The sequence below is a fragment of the Malania oleifera genome, chromosome 10, assembly GCF_029873635.1.
Source record: "Malania oleifera isolate guangnan ecotype guangnan chromosome 10, ASM2987363v1, whole genome shotgun sequence".
NCBI classification, from domain to species: Eukaryota; Viridiplantae; Streptophyta; class Magnoliopsida; order Santalales; family Ximeniaceae; genus Malania; species Malania oleifera.
The window spans coordinates 74,377,131-74,394,451 of NC_080426.1; positions in this window are offsets into that span (position 1 = coordinate 74,377,131).

Consider the following 17,321-nt stretch of genomic DNA (forward strand, 5'->3'; position numbering starts at 1 on the left):
TCTTACTTATAGGTGGAGTGACACCATTTACAACACCCTCTCCTTACTGGGCGAGCGAAGAAAACCCGAGGTCACATTAACAAGACTGATCCCAACGTTTACAATCCACTCCTTCAAGGGCATAGTACACCCTCTTTAGGTCATGCTTGGAATAAAATAATGAATACAAATTTTGTGTACAATTTATGTGATTCTCCAATAAGAAAATATGTACCAATACGCACAACACAACCAGTACACTCACAGATGATAGTAATTTATGCTCAAGTGAGATAAGGTCAAGCTATATGTCAACTCTCAACCAATGTGTATATGTTGTGTATACGTGAGAGTGATACCTTTGATTTAAGATAATATATTCAACAAACAAATAATTAAAGGACCTTGAACTTCTATGCAAATATCTCAGCAAATATTTTTCAAAGATTAAGCACAACCAAGATTAGGGATTCAAGTTTGCAAAAATATATTTTATCAAATAGCACAAGCAAGCCTTTGAATCTGACAATAAGGATGTCAAGACTCAAAAGCAAGAATGAGTTCTTCTTGAATAATATTTATCAATAAAATAGAACTGGAATAATTTTAGCTTACTCTCTAAAAATCAATTTTAGGTAATGCAAAATGAGAGAGTTGTAAGCTTCAAGAAGATGTATGAAATGTGCACAACAATCAAAAATCAAACTCCCTTTCAAGTTGCAATTAGTTTGCAACCAAGGAGTATAACAAATGAATCTTCTCAAAAATAGTTTTTCAAATCAAAGTGTAAGGAGAATAAGTAGTATGCTTTGAAAGATTGAAAAAATATGAGTAATAAGAGGAGTATGAGTATAAAAAATTTCAGAGAATTTTTGCTAATAATTTTTGGTAATCTCATACTAATTAAGACAAATGAATAAGTATATATAGATATCCACAAAAAAATAACCGTTAGGGATACAGTAGTCTTTTATGAAAAATATTAATGATGTTTAATTAAATTTAACCTCAGTTAATTGCGGTAAAAAATTGGCCAACCCGAGAGGTTCGATCAACTGGTGGATAGGTTCGGTCGCCCAAGCACTAACACAAATTCAAAGCTACTTTTCGGGTTCGGTTGATCGTGGACATACTTGGTCAACTGAGCTAGGCGATTTTCCAAAGTTACTTGGTTTCAGTCACCCAGTGAGTGGTTTGTGTTGATTAAGGTTTAATCCCAAGAGGGAGGGGGGTGAATTGGGTATTTTAAAAATTCTTTGAAACCTATTTACCAATCAATCCCTATATCTAAGTTTAACTAGTCACTTATCAAGTTGGTGTGAAATTATTCAACATACACAAAAAAGCTGGAAATTGAAATACAATGCCGAAAATAAATAGTGAAGGGAAGAGAGAAGACAAACACAGTTTTACGAGGTTCAGCCTACTTGGCCTACGTCCTCGCCCTGAGCAACCACTCAAGGATTCACTAAAACCTTGCTCCTTAAAGTGGGACGGAGTTTCCCTTACAATCCACTGCTTACAAGAGGCATAGCTTCCTCCAACTCCGCTGCTTACAAGAGATACAACTCTCTCCTCTCACATCGGTTCACACACCGAACCGTATATGCAATAGAATCTAGAAAATACACTCAAAAACAATGCTTCTAACAAAAGCTGGTGAGTACAATTCAAATTCCTAAAACATTGACATATGATATAACTTGAAGCTCATGAATGAATGAAAATGACAAAATCATTTTATGTATGATATGCCTCAATGCACAAATCCCTTTTTAACCAAAACTTTCAAGTAAAGATAAATTCAAAATGTTTTGGAATAATCTAGGGTTTTTGGTTCACTTTGCAAAAATGCACACTTATATAATTGAAGTGAACTTGTTGGAAAAAACATTGTCTTGAATATACAGTCAATCAAAATCACAAAGTTTTATTTCAAGTACTCAACCACAAAACTGAGTATATTAATTTGCAGAAAAATATCCCTTAATTAAAATTATAGTTATAAGTATCAAGGATATTAAATCAAGTTCTAATGTATCTAATAGATCCTTTTAGAAACCACACACTTGAATCAAACCTTTCAATGAGTCACACACCATAAAACAAATAATGATCTTGTTTAAAATAGCTTGGTATATATAAGGATACTTTCAAGATCACTCTTTTAATCAAAACTAGGTTTTTCAATAATAAGCCCTTTGACAAAATATATGTATATTTATATGCTCTTGAACCAAAATTTAATCTCCCAAGTTAGATAAACTTTCTCAAGTAATGATCTCTTAGAAAATTAATTTTTGTACGAAAGGCACACTCAAGATCAATACTTTTCAAAACTAGTCAAGAACAACCAATGAGATGATATGTAAAAATCACAAGACTAATAACTTGAAAGATCAAACCTCAATACTAGATTGAAGTACAGTAGAGTAAACAAGTTCCCTTTGAAAATCTGAATTGATTTGCCCAAGCTTGAAGATATGAGATTGATATATAGGCAAACGAATAGCACTAAGAGTAGATAATCAACAAACTTGCAACAAGGCGTGTTCTTCTCTTTCTTGTGTGTCTCACTCTTGTTCTAGGGTTTAGATATTCATAATATATAGTATATTACCCTTAGGATTGATCTCAGTCGTTGGATCAATAAGATACCTCACGTGTCTTTTTAATAAAGAACTGACTTTTAGGCTTTCCTACGAGTTCAGGTAACCGAACTCGACTTCAGGCTCCTGAAGTGTCAACTTCAGGCGACCGAGGTACCTCTTCCAGGTTCTGTCTTTTCCATTTAATTCTTTAGGCTACCGAACTTAATCTTCAGGCTACCGAAGAAATTCTTCAGGCGCCTGAGGATAACTTCAGGCTACCGAAGTCCCCTCTTTCACACATATTCATTTCCAGTTTAAATTCTACTTTAATTATTTGCTTGAGTCTTTTATAAAACAAGTTTTCCATGATTTTAAACACATTTCTAAGCCCATGTAAATACTCTAATGATGTACATGAAATGCATGAATCCTAAAATCATTCTAAGTTGTATTGAGCCTCAAGATAAATCATACGAAATGTAGGTACATAAGATCTAAATCCCCATTCCCAAGACATTCTTGAACTTTGCCGCCTGCATATTGATTCTCATACTCTTTGAGTTCCATGGTACTTTCTAATATGTATCAGTTTTGCTTTATGGCATCCATGACCCATTATCTTTCCGTGCATGCTCAGTGTAAGTCCTGTTCACAAACTCAATGCACAAATCAAATATCAAGTGATTTGTCATTTTTAAAAACCGGATTGGACTCATAGAGTCAACAATCTCTCCTTTTTTGATGATGACAAATGCATGAGCAAAAATATATATTGGGTTACGCCTAACAGGCTCCCCCTCAATTAATGCATCAAATGACAATATTCTCATATTCATATACACAATATTTAGCTCGAATCCAAATGAGATATGAAATATGCTCATGATAAATGTGATATTATAATATGCTCATGATAAATGTGATATTATTATTTGAATCCATTTTATTATTTTTGCTTCCAAATTCTCTCCCCCTTTTGACATCAACAAAAAGGTGTATAATAACTAAATCAAGAGTAAACGTACCCTTATGTTCTTCTCCCTTTAGAAATTTTACAGTTTTGAAATGTGTTCAATTGTTGATACCAAATATTGAGTAATGCAAATACCAAGTGGTGATTATTAAGTGATGTTGCTCCCCCTTAATTATATCATCTAACAAGATTCTAAGCAACCTCTCGACTATGCATGAGACCTAATTCACGTCTAATTTGTATAAATCTATCCTCCGCAAGTGGTTTTGTGAATATATCGGCCCATTGTTCATCCGTGCATACAAACTCTAGTCTTACATCTCCTTTTTGTACATGGTCACGAAGAAAGTGATGTCGTATTTCTATGTGCTTAGTTCGTGAATGTAATATGGGATTCTTTGAAATATTTATTGCACTCGTGTTATCGCATCTTATAGGGATTGTTTCATAATAATCCAAAATCCTTCAGTTGTTGCTTCATGTAAAGCGTTTGAGCACAATAATTACTAGCCGCTATGTATTTAGCCTCAGCTGTGGAAAGTGCAACTGAATTTTGCTTCTTGGAAAACCAATAGACCAAGGAATGTCCTAAGAAATAACAAGTACCACTAGTGCTCTTTCTATCCACTTTGCTACCCATAAAATCAGAATTTGAATAACTAAGAATTTCAAAGGATGTGTACTTAGGATACCATAACCCAATGTCCACAGTTCCTAGCAAATATCTAAGTATCCGTTTAACAGTTAGCAAATGAGACTCTTTTGGAGCAGACTAAAATCTTGTGCACAAATATATGCTAAACATTATATCTGGTCTACTGGCAGTCAGGTATAACAAGCTACCTATCATTCCACGATATAGCTTGAAATCTACTGGTATACCTTGTTCATCTTTATCTAATTTCAATGAAGTGCTCATAGGTGTACCAAGTATTTTTCCGTCTTCCATATGGAACTTTTTGATTAAGTCTCTAATATACTTAATTTGATTTATGAATATTCCATGATTTTCTTGTTTGATCTGAAGTCCTAGAAAGAAATTTAGTTCACCCATCATGCTCATCTCAAATTCATTTTGCATGGTATTGGCAAATTCATTACACAATTCTTTATCTGTAGCGCCAAATATGATATCATCTACATAGAATTGCACTAGGAGAATGTCTTTTTTCTTAGACTTTATGAACAAGATTGTATCTATTTTTCCTCTTATAAATCCATTTTCTAAAAGAAAACTGCTTAGCCTTTCATGCCAAGCTCTAGGAGCTTGCTTTAAACCGTACAAGTCTTTCATAAGTCTATACACATAATCTAGATTCTTATGATTTTCAAATCCTGGGGGTTGTTCTACATACACTTCTTCATTTATGTAGCCATTTAAAAATGCGCTTTTGACGTCCATTTGATATAACTTGAAATCTTTAAAAGCTGCATATGCTAATAACATTCGTATGGCTTCCATCCTAGCTACAGGGGCAAATGTTTCTTCAAAATCTATACCTTCTTCTTAATTATATCCCTGAGCTACTAATCTAGCATTATTTCTCACAACTACTACATGTTCATCTTTCTTATTCTTATATATCCATTTGGTCCCTATGATTCACTTATCTTCTGGTCTAGGAACTAAAGTCCACACTTTGTTTCTTTCAAATTGATTTAATTCTTCTTGCATGGATAACACCCAAGATTCATCCTCTATAGCTTCACTCACATTCTTAGGGTCTTCTTGAGATAGAAATGTGAAATGACTAACCATGTTCCTAAGAGAGGAGCGAGTGGCTACTCCACGTAATGGTTCTCCCATTATTTGATCTATGGGATGATTCTTTATGTATTTCCATTCTCTAGGTGGTGCATTTACCTCAGTTGTAGTTTCATCAATTTCAATGGATGGTTCTCTAAGTTTATATTTCTTTTCTGAATCATTCTCAATTGATAGTTCTTTTAGTTCCTTGTTTAATTCAGGTTCATCTTCATCAATTCTTTTGGAGAAAGGATTTGTCTCATCGAACACTACATGAATAAACTCTATGACCGTCAATGTTCGTTTATTATATACTCTATAGGCTTTACTATCTAAAGCATATCCTAGAAAGATACCTTCATCAGATTTTATATTGAATTTTCCTAAATGCTCATTGTCTCTAAGCACAAAACACTTGCAGTCAAAAACATGAAAATATGATATGTTTGGTCTATGGCCATGCCATAATTCGTAAGGAGTCTTATTAAGTAAAGGTCTAATTAGAACTCTATTTAGCACATAGTAGATGGTATTTACTGCCTCGGCCCAGAAGTATTTAGGTAATTTATGTTCGTTAAGCATAGTTCTGGCCATTTCTTGTATAGATCTATTCTTTCTTTCAATTACACCATTCTGTTGTGGTATTCTAGGAGCTGAAAAATTATGGGCAATTCCTAATGAGTTACAATAGTCTTCTATGCCTTGATTTTTAAATTCTCTACCCCTATCACTTCGAATTTTAGTAATTGTGTATCCCTTTTCATTTTGTACTTTCTTGCATAGATTTATAAATTTTTCACATGCTTCATCTTTATGACCTAAGAATAGTATCCATGTGTATCGTGAGAAATCATCAACTATGACAAACGCGTATGTTTTTCCTCCTAAATTCTGAATTTGGTTTGGTCCAAATAAGTCCAAGTGTAGCATTTGAAGTGGCCTAGTAGTGGAGATCTCTTTCTTCTTCTTAAAGCTTGTTCTTGCTTGTTTTCCTAGTTGGCATGCATCACAAATTTTATCTTTCACAAATTTTGTCTTAGGCAGTCCCTTAACTAATTCTTTCTTAACGAGTTTTGAGATTAAATCCATGTTTGTGTGTCCTAGTCTCCATATACCAAATCCAACTTAATTCATTCATAGCAGATAAGCATGTTACACTCTGTGAAGTTAAGTTGTCAAAGCTTGTGGTATATATGTTTTCACGACCCTTAGCAATGAACAATGTCTTATTATCAGTTTTGTGTTCAATTATGCACTTGTCATGTTCAAATGATACTTTGTAGTCTTTATCACATAGTTGACTTACGCTTAATAAATTGTGCTTTAACCCTTCAACTAATAACACATCATCAATAATTAGTGAGGAATCATTACCGACTTTACCGACACCTGTGATCCTTCCCTTAGCATTATCTCTAAAAGTAACAAACCCTTCATCCTTGAGTATGATGGAAGTGAATTTTGCTTTATCTCCAGTCATGTGGCGTGAACAACCGCTATCCATATACCATTTGTCTTTTGAGAATGCTGATCTTAAAAAAATCTGCAAGACACAATTAAACAACTAACTTTGGTACCTAGATTTTCTTGGGTCCAGGGGGGGTTAGTGCTAGTTTGACCTTTCACCTTCCATACTCTCTTAATTTTACATCTTTATTTTTCAAAGGACAGTCAAATTGTATGTGACCCAACCTTCTACATTTAAAGCATGTAGTGTTTCTATAAAAATTCTTAGTTGGAACATATGACTTTGTTTCTTTTGTAAAATACCCCATGTAAAGATGTCTATTCTTAATATTTTCTTTACCTTTAAAACTGAGCCCTTATTTTTCTAGAGAATTTCTTTGAGATCCTAAGAGCTTTTCAAAATTGTTTTGTCCTTCAGTAAATTTACAGATAATTTCATATTTATCTTTCAACTCCTTTTCTAGCTCTTTAATTTTCAAATCTTTATCTTCTATAAAAGATGCATGGGATTCATTTTGGTGTTCAACTAGATTTGAAAGTTCTTTGATTTTACTTCTCAACTCAGAAATTTTCTTTGTTTTCTTCTCAAGCATTTTAATAGTGTATAGGTATTCTTGTTTCAGTTCATCATATGACATCAGTTCATTTTCATTTTTCAGATTCACTAGAATAGTACGAAGATGATGAAAGAATTGATTATACCTCCAAGTCATCATGTGCCATTAGACACAAATTGGCAACCTCGTCGTCACTGGATTCATACTATGAACTGCTAGTGCTGTGTGTATCCCAGCTGACTTTCAGCGCCTTCTTTTTCTTTGAAGCTTTTATGAGTTTGGGGCACTCAGGCTTGATATGTCCAACTTCTTGGTAATTGTAGCAAGTTGGTGGATCCTCCTTCTTTTTCTTCATGCTTTGCTCTCCTCTTTCTGTCAGAATTTTTTGTTGAACTTTTTGTTCTTCTTAAAAAACTTCCCAAACTTCTTTGTGAGCATGACCATGTCATCATCCATTTCGGAATTGCTTCCTTCACTTGAATAGCTTGATGATGCCTTAAGTGCAGTGACTTTCTTAGCTTTGCTTTGCATATTTTTCCTCTCGTTTATTGCCAGCTCATAGGTGATGAGTGATCCAATGAGTTCATCCACCGACATCTCCTTGAGATTTCTCTCTTCTTCTATTGCAGTAGCTTTAGCTTCTCACACTAGAGGTAATCCCTTGATTATTTTCCTGATCAACTCATAAGAAGGGTAAGTTTTTCCAAAAGCATTTAAAGAGTTAATGATGTGTGTGAATCCAGTGTACATGGATTGTATGGATTCATCAGCTGTCATTTTAAATACTTCATATTCACTAGTAAGCATGTCTATCCTGCTATCCTTTACTTCCTTAGTACCTTCATATGTAACTTCTAATTTTTCCCAAATTTCTTTAGATGAGTTACATGTTATTACCCTATTAAATTCATTGACATCTAGTGCACAGAAAAGTATATTCATGGCTGTGGCATTACTTTGAACTGACTTCCAATCCTCTTCAGTATATTCATCTTCAATTTTAGGTACATTAATCTTATCAATGACTTTCATGGGAATGTGATTTCCTTTCATCACAATTTTCTAGACCTTCCAATCTATGTTCAGTAGATATATGCTCATCCTACGTTTCCAATAGGTGTAATTTACACCACAGAAAATGGGTGGTCTAGTGGATGAGTGTCCCTCACCAAATGGAGTTACACCAATGTGTGCCATGTGATCATTTTACAAATTAACTATCAAGTCTAAGTAAACCTGCTCTGATACCAAATGTTGATTTAAGGTGTAATCCCAAGAGGGGGGGTTGAATTGGGTATTTTAAAAATTATTTGAAACTTATTTACCAATCAATCCCTATATCTAAGTTTAACTAGTCACTTATCAAGTTGGTGTGAAATTATTCAACATACACAAAAAAGCTGGAAATTGAAATACGATGCCGAAAATAAATAGTGAAGGGAAGAGAGAAGACAAACACAGTTTTACAAGGTTCAACCTACTTGGCCTACATCCTCACCTTAAGCAACCACTCAAGGATTCACTAAAACCCTACTCCTTAAAGTGGGACAGAGTTTCCCTTACAATCCGCTGCTTACAAGAGGCACAGCTTCCTTCTACTCCGCTGCTTACAAGAGATACAACTCTCTCCTCTCACACCGGTTCACACACCGAGCCATGTATACAATAGAATCTAGAAAATACACTCAAAAACAATGCTTCTAACAAAAGCTGGTGAGTACAATTCAAATTCCTAAAACATTGACATATGATATAACTTGAAGCTCGTGAATGAATGAAAATGGTAAAATCATTTTATGTATGATATGCCTCAACACACAAATCCCTTTTTAACCAAAACTTTCAAGTAAAGATAAATTCAAAACATTTTGGAATAATTTAGGGTTCTTGGTTCAGTTTGCAAAAATGCACACTTATAGAATTGAAGTGAACTTGTTGGAAAAAACATTGTCTTGAATATACAGTCAATCAAAATCACAAAGTTTTATTTCAAGTACTCAACCACAAAACTGAGTATATTAATTTGCAGAAAAATATCCCTTAATTAAAATTATAGTTATAAGTATCAAGGATATTAAATCAAGTTCTAATGTATCTAAAGATAGATCCTTTTAGAAACCACACACTTGAATCAAACCTTTCAATGAGTCACACATCATAAAACAAATAATGATCTTGTTTAAAATAGCTTGGTATATATAAAGATACTTTCAAGGTCACTCTTTTAATCAAAACTAGGTTTTTCAATAAGAAGCCCTTTTGACAAAATATATGTATATTTATATGCTCTTGAACCAAAATTTAATCTAACAAGTTAGATAAACTTTCTCAAGTAATGATCTCTTAGAAAATTAATTTTTGTACGAAAGGCACACTCAAGATCAATGCTTTTCAAAACTAGTCAAGAACAACCAATGAGATGATATGTAAAAATCACAAGACTAATAACTTGAAAGATCAAACCTCAATACTAGATTGAAGTACAGTAGAGTAAACAAGTTCCCTTTGAAAATCTGAATTGATTTGCCCAAGCTTGAAGATATGAGATTGATGTATAGGCAAACGAATAGCACTAAGAGTAGATAATCAACAAACTTGCAACAAGGCGTGTTCTTCTCTTTCTTGTGTGTCTCACTCTTGTTCTAGGGTTTAGATATTCATAATATATAGTATATTACCCTTAGGATTGATCTCAGTCGTTGGATCAATAAGATACCTCGCGTGTCTTTTTAATAAAGTACTGACTTTTAGGCTTTCCTGCGAGTTCAGGCAACTGAACTCGACTTCAGGCTCCTGAAGTGTCAACTTCAGGTGCCTTAGGTTCCAATGTTAGGCGACCGAGGTACTTCTGCCAGGTTTTGTCTTTTCCATTTAATTCTTTAGGCTACCGAACTTAATCTTCAGGCTACCAAAGAAATTCTTCAGGCGCCCGAGGATAACTTCAGGCTATCGAAGTCCCCTCTTTCACACATATTCATTTCTAGTTTAAAATTCTACTTTAATTATTTGCTTGAGTCTTTTATAAAACAAGTTTTCCATGATTTTAAACACATTTCTAAGCCCATGTAAGTACTCTAATGATGTACATGAAATGCATGAATCCTAAAATCATTCTAAGTTGTATTGAGCCTCAAGATAAATCATACGAAAATGTATGTACATGAGATCTAAATACCCATTCCCAAGACATTCTTGAACTTTGTCGCCTGCATCTTGATTCTCATACTCTTTGAGTTCCATGGTACTTTCTAATCTGTATGAGCTTTTCTTTATGGCGTCCATGACCCGTTATCTTTCTGTGCATGCTTAGTGTAAGTCCTGTTCACAAACTCAATGCACATATCAAATATCAAGTGATTTGTCATTTTTAAAAACCGGATTGGACTCATAGAGTCAATAGTTTGGTCTGCTGAACCTTGAAGTTTGGTTGACCGTGCCTATTTTGAACTATCAATTTTGTCGGCCTAGTTAGGTGGAGAAATCTACAATTAATGTTCAATCGATCGGGAAAGATATGTTCAAGGACATTTGGTTGCTCGAGGCATAGTCAACATTTTGACTTTAGCCGAATTCGGTTGGCCGATGAATTTATAATGCCAAGTGTTCGGTCACCCGAGTCTATTGAAACATGTGTGTTGACCTTATAGGTCACGCCCTGGTTTTGATAATGACAAATACTCTTGTATTTAATAAATATCTAGTTCATCTGCAGGTCCATATTAGCAGATCATTAATGGCACGTAACAGATCAAAAAGCTTGAAGACAATTTCATATTCCAAATTGTAATATCTCTAAGTGAAATTGGTCTGTAATAGTAATTAGGGCATTTGGTTTATAATAAGCTCACACACATATTCACATACATTTGTTAGGCACTTGATTAGGACTTGTTTGATTCAATACGAGACCGAAATGCACACTTGGTGCACTTTCGGTCAACCGAAACCTGTAGTTCAAAAGGCCCTAGTCGACCGAACCAGCCCTAGGTCAACAGTTTGACCAAGGCCCAATCGACCGAGACATTATAGTTCATTTGACCCCGGTCGACCGAACCACCAAGGAGTCAACATTTTGACCTCCCAGTCGACCGACCAACTTTGTACTCCAACAACCTGGTCGACTGAAGGGTCTCGGGAAAATTCCCAACCGTATGGTCGACCGAATCACACAATTCAAAAAGGCCCAGTCGACCGAACCTCGGAAAAATTAGAAAATCGCCTTACCTCGGTCGACCGACCACTCAGTTCAAAATACCCCTGGTCGACCAAGCTACTTGAGTCTTGGTCGATCGAACCATCTCTGGTCGACCGGACCTCTCAGGTTGCTCCTATTTTTACCGCGGTTAATAATTTTTTTAAACAGGGTTAAATTGTTTTAAGTGTCATTAAACTTTTCTAATAATCCCTAATAAGTCCCCAACGGTCAAAATTTTCAGTATGTCTATATATACTCCTTCATTTGGTGGATTAAGCACGGATTAGCAAAAAGGATTAGGAAAATCTCTCTCAAGCAAAAATACCTTCTTTTGATTCCTATTTGCTCATATCTTTCCTAAAAGCACTCTAGCTCACTTCTTCAAGTTCAAAATCATTTGTAAGTGCATTAAGTATATATTCAAATAGGTTTTGCTCTCATTGTTTAGAGTGTTTGAATCGATTTTTCTCTTGAGAGCATAACCTAAGTTTTCTTAGGAGGCTTTGCTAATAAGCCTACTCTAAGAAGACTTGTGGTGAACTTCTGAGTGTTGCATTATCATTGCAATATCTTTGGAAGTTTGTATTTGTTTTGATTTGCAAAAACATATTTCAAGCATACTCAAATATCTTGTGAAATTTATTGAACCATTTGTGAAAAGATATTTGTGTTTGTTACACTAATCTTTGTGGTATTATTTATACAAGTATATATATCATTTGCCGAAAACAAAGAGTATCTATTTTGCAATCCAAGCATATACACATTCGTATGATTGACACATTCTATTGATTGATAATGTTGAGGCTTGTTTAATACTCTGTGTGAACACGCTTGATTGAATATTTTGAAGTACACAGATTATTATTGACACTCTCACGTACTTGCTACACTGATAGAAAATATTGTTGAGAGTTGACATATTTAGACCACACAGAGCTTACATTATTAAATCATCTGTGATGCTTTGTGTTTGTGCTCATTTGTGGTACAAATCTTCTTTACGTGAAAGCACTCTTGTATTGTACCTTTGATTGTATATCTGAAAGATTTCAGGCATGGCCTGAGGGGGCGATAATCCAGCTCGGTAAGGATTGGTGTAAAGGTTGAGGTCAGCCCTGTGGTAATTTGACCTGGTTTGTATAGGTGCCGCTCCACCCGTTTAAGTGAGCAAGTTATCGTGATAATCCTTGTGCTGGTTAGCCAAGGCGGGGACGTAGGCAGATGGCCGAATCTCGATAACATATCTGCATGTCATCCTCTCTTTACTGCTTTCTGGTGCTTGTGTGATTGTTTAAACAGCTTTATTCAATTTCTGGTATATTTACATTATTTGCACTAGATTGACCATAGGGTTGTGAACATGCTGCTGTTAGGAGGAACACCTAGGAAATAAATTTTAAAAATACCAATTCACCCCCCCTCTTGGGATCACAGTAAAGCTAACAATGTGTATTTATGTCATGTTTAAGCCCCTATTAATCAACCCTGTGTGAACATGCTTACGACATTTAGGTTTAAGGGTATTAGTTCCTATTGGTCATTCTATGGCCTCTTGAGCATTAAACCTTATCATGCATGAGATACAATTATTACATACCATAATACTTATTACAGACCCAAAAATCAAATGCAATTACAATAAAGTTAATTGTCTTCTTTTTTCTTCTTTTGCTCATCTATCATCCTTGGAAAAAATGCCATAAGATATAAGCTTTAAGATCCATCTTGGCTTCCATTTTCCTGTCCCTTATGTGTAATTTGAGATATGAACTTGTTCACATGCTAAATACACACATAAGTAGCTTGTGCTTTGTCAGCATCAAAACAGAGATTGAACTCAAAAAGTCAACAGTATACTTAAATAAATCCACTTCCAATGGACAAATGTGGCTTCTATTGTTAAATGATTCTAAATGCTATATATGCTTAAGTATGAATATCTTAAATATAGCATATTTTGTCCATTGCCCAAGTTGGAGTTTTAGGGGATTAATCTTATACTTTATACATTTATCCCTAAACTCATCAAAGAGCTTTCAAGAAAGATCATATACTTGAATTGCTAGCTTTCCACATTCTTTTTGGAATAAACATCTTCAGTGGAAAGTTTGGGTAGTGTTATCAATGATGGGTTCTCTACGTTAAATTCTCATACTAATCCAAGAGCTCTCACTCAACCCTGAACTTCAAAGCATTAGTACCATGAAATGTGGTTTGGATTTTCACAGAGATACAGTTGAGTCAAAAAGAAAGAAATTTAGTCTGAATACTCTTCTGAATTCATAATTGAATTATCCTTTTAAGAGTATTTATGCATACTCCCCTTGTAAGCTCTGGACTTTAATTCAAATCAATTAGAGCTTTTGAATGGTATTGAATGGCTAAGATGGTTGCACTAGGTTTCAATCTAAAAGAAGGTTCAAATGTCTAAGAAACCTATGCGCAATTAGTCAAAATGGAAAGCCATTCGCACTAGTGCCCCTCTCATGCTACAAAGAAGTAAGATAGGCTTAAATTTATGGAACGAATATTGATTGTGACTTCTTGGTCCCTTAAGCCTATGCATGCAAAGTTAAATTTGAAATTATTGAAAATTGAGGGCATAAGATGATAATGAGTTGGCTGCATAACTGCGGGGGAGCAGCAGTAACCTTGAAATTTATCAGATAAACACTATAAGGCAGTGTGCTTATTTTAGGAATATCTTTATGCTTTATGCCCTTGTGTGAATTGCTAATTGGGAAATGAACTACTTACAAATAGCATGCTACCAATTTTTTTTTTAATTGAATTTTCCTAGATGCACCAAATTATATACTTGTTCCTAATCCTAGAAAAATCTAGTTCATGGACACCGTTTGGGATAAACCATACTTTTTGAACTTCATTGAGGACCTAAATGGTTAATCAGGCTATTTTAAATTCAATATCATATGCCTTGATTAAAGTCCATGACATTGGGGCAGTTTTCATGTCTCACACACTCATTGAGTCTTTTGAGTTGTGTTATCTTCATACAAAATCCCAAACTGCATTGTTATTGCACAATTATTTGAGCATAGCCTTGATTGGCTATCATAGGCAAAATGGAATGCAATATGCAGTCAATGTGTGCATAAGAAAAAACAGGGGAGGGTAAGCTTAATTTTAGGAGAAAACGGTTTTACAATTTGTTCTCATAAGGACTCATATGCATCATATGTTTATTGTTTTTGAGTCACGAGGCTCTTCTGAAATCCATAAACATCATATCCTACTTTTAAGAAATCATAATTTGATATGGATTGTTCTTGGAAATTATAAACACTACACAAAACTAAATTCTCAATTTTCTAATGCTTGCGTGTTCTATGAAAATAATTTTACTGGATGAACAAAACGCCTTAACAAATATCCAGTAGAATTGTTTAAAGACTCAAACTGGATGCTTATAATGGTTTGCACTCTTATGAAATCAACCCTCACAATTGGTATAAGCAAATTAACTACATCTAAGCTAGTATTCAAATCAAAAGGGGGAGCTTTTTGGAATTAAAATTCTATCTTGTTTGCTCACCCATCTTGTGGCTTAGATTCCTGTTTTAAAAGATTAATGTGGCATGTATGTTTAAGCATGATGTTTTTTTTTGGGGTCACAGTACATCTTAGGTGGAACTATTGTTCCAAGATTTACCATATGATCTTGCTTTAAAACTTTCTAATATTAGGATCTATATAGTTGCATTTTCTGGTTAAAATATAAAATGTTTTTAAATGTTTACCAGAAAAATTTTTTTAGCTTGCTTGACTTTTGTGTTAGAATTATTATATATAGCAAGAAATAGTATAAGTCCCTAGCTTTTATTGATAATTTTAAAAGGGATTTTTCTTTTCACTTTGTATGGCAAGAAAGGAACTTATATAAGATATATCTTATCTCTTACTTGTTTGCATAAAGACATTCATGATATGTGTAATTCTTTAAAACTCAATTTTCTATCATGAACCTCAAAATTTAAAGAGCTCTGTGTTCATGACGAGACATGTCACCTCGTCGACGAGTTCTTCAATAAATTCATTGACGAACTTCCTCTCTCGTCGACGAATTTCAATCTGTTCCAAAAACCCTTCTTGATATCTTCTCATCGACGAGTCGTAGCTTCATCGACGAGGTCCCTTGTACACTCGTCGACGAATTCTTTGTGCTCGTCGACGAGGCCCTATGTAAGAATTCTAGGTTATTATCTCCAAATTGCAATGTTGTCGACGAACGCTTCGTGTTCGTCGGCGAAGCCTACTGCCTCCTTCTGTTTTTGTTTCCATTTCCCTCCCTTTTATTATTTAAATATCATTATTTTTTGGGTCATTACATTCTCTTCTCCTTATAAAATTTCATCCTTGAAATTTACTATATGTATCTCCAACTATCATCCTATAAAGGCAAATGATCTACTTATTTTATTATCTGCCCTCACTTATGGCAGAGGAATAACGTGGTTACATTTATGTTCTAGGAGATTATATATATAAAACTAAAAACTATCTACTAACTAAAATCAATACATATACCTGCAAGAGAAACTTATCTAACTATTATACTTTACCTGAGTACTTCTATACCTCTTGGAACAACTGCGGGTATCTTTGTCTGATCTGCTCCTCGAGTTCCCAAGAAGCTTCCTCTATAGTGTGATTCCTCCATAAAACTTTAACTAACTGTATTTCTTTAGTGCGTAAAGTCTGAACCTTCCTGTCCAAAATCTGTACTAGTACTTCTTCATATGCCAATGAATCCTTAAGCTCTATCTCTGCATAGGTAATGATGTGGGATGGATCTGAGACGAATTTCCTTAACATGGCAATATGAAACACGTCATGAATTCAAGTCAAAGCTGGCGGCAAAGCTAGCCCATAGGCAACTGACCCTATTCTCTCAAGTATCTCAAAGGGCCAATATACCTAGGGCTCAACTTGTCCTTCTTTCTGAACCTCATAACTTCTTTCAGAGGAGTTATCTTAAAAAATTCTTGATCTCCCACGTCAAATTCTAACTCTCGACGGCGAGTATCTGCGTAGCATTTCTGCCGACTTTGTGTTGTACTAATTCTTTCTTTAATTAGTCAGATCTTGTCACAAGCCTGTTGTACTATCTTTGGACCCAAAATTTTCCTTTCGCTTACTTCGTCCCAGAAGAGAGGAGAATGACATCTCCTACCATACAATGCCTCGTATGGAGCCATGCCGATACTAGCCTAATAGCTATTATTGTAAGCAAACTCAACTAACAACATAAATTGAATCCAGCTGCCTCCAAAATCGAGCACAAAAGCACGAAGCATATCCTTTAGTGTCTGAATTGTCCTCTCAGTCGACCATCTGTCTGAGGATGGAAAGCAGTGGTAAAAGCTAATTGCGTACCCATAGCCTCCTAAAAACTTTTCCAAAATCGTGAAATAAACTGAGGATCTCGGTCGAACACTATGGATACCGATACACCATGGACGTGAACTATCTCCTGAACTTATTTCTTTGCCAACCTATCCATGGAATAACCGATTTTAATAGGGATGAAATGAGCGGTTTTCGTCAAACGATCTACAACCACCCAAATCATATTTAATCCCTATCATATCGGTGGTAACCCCATAACGAAGTCCATTGAAACGTGGTCCCATTTCCATTATGGAATGAACAGTGGTTGTAACTGTCCTGCCAGTTTCTGGTGCTCAGCTTTAACCTGATGACACGTCAAGCATTACTGAACAAATTCGGCTATCTCCCTCTTCATTCCACTCTACCAGAAATACTCTCGCAGGTCCCTGTACATTTT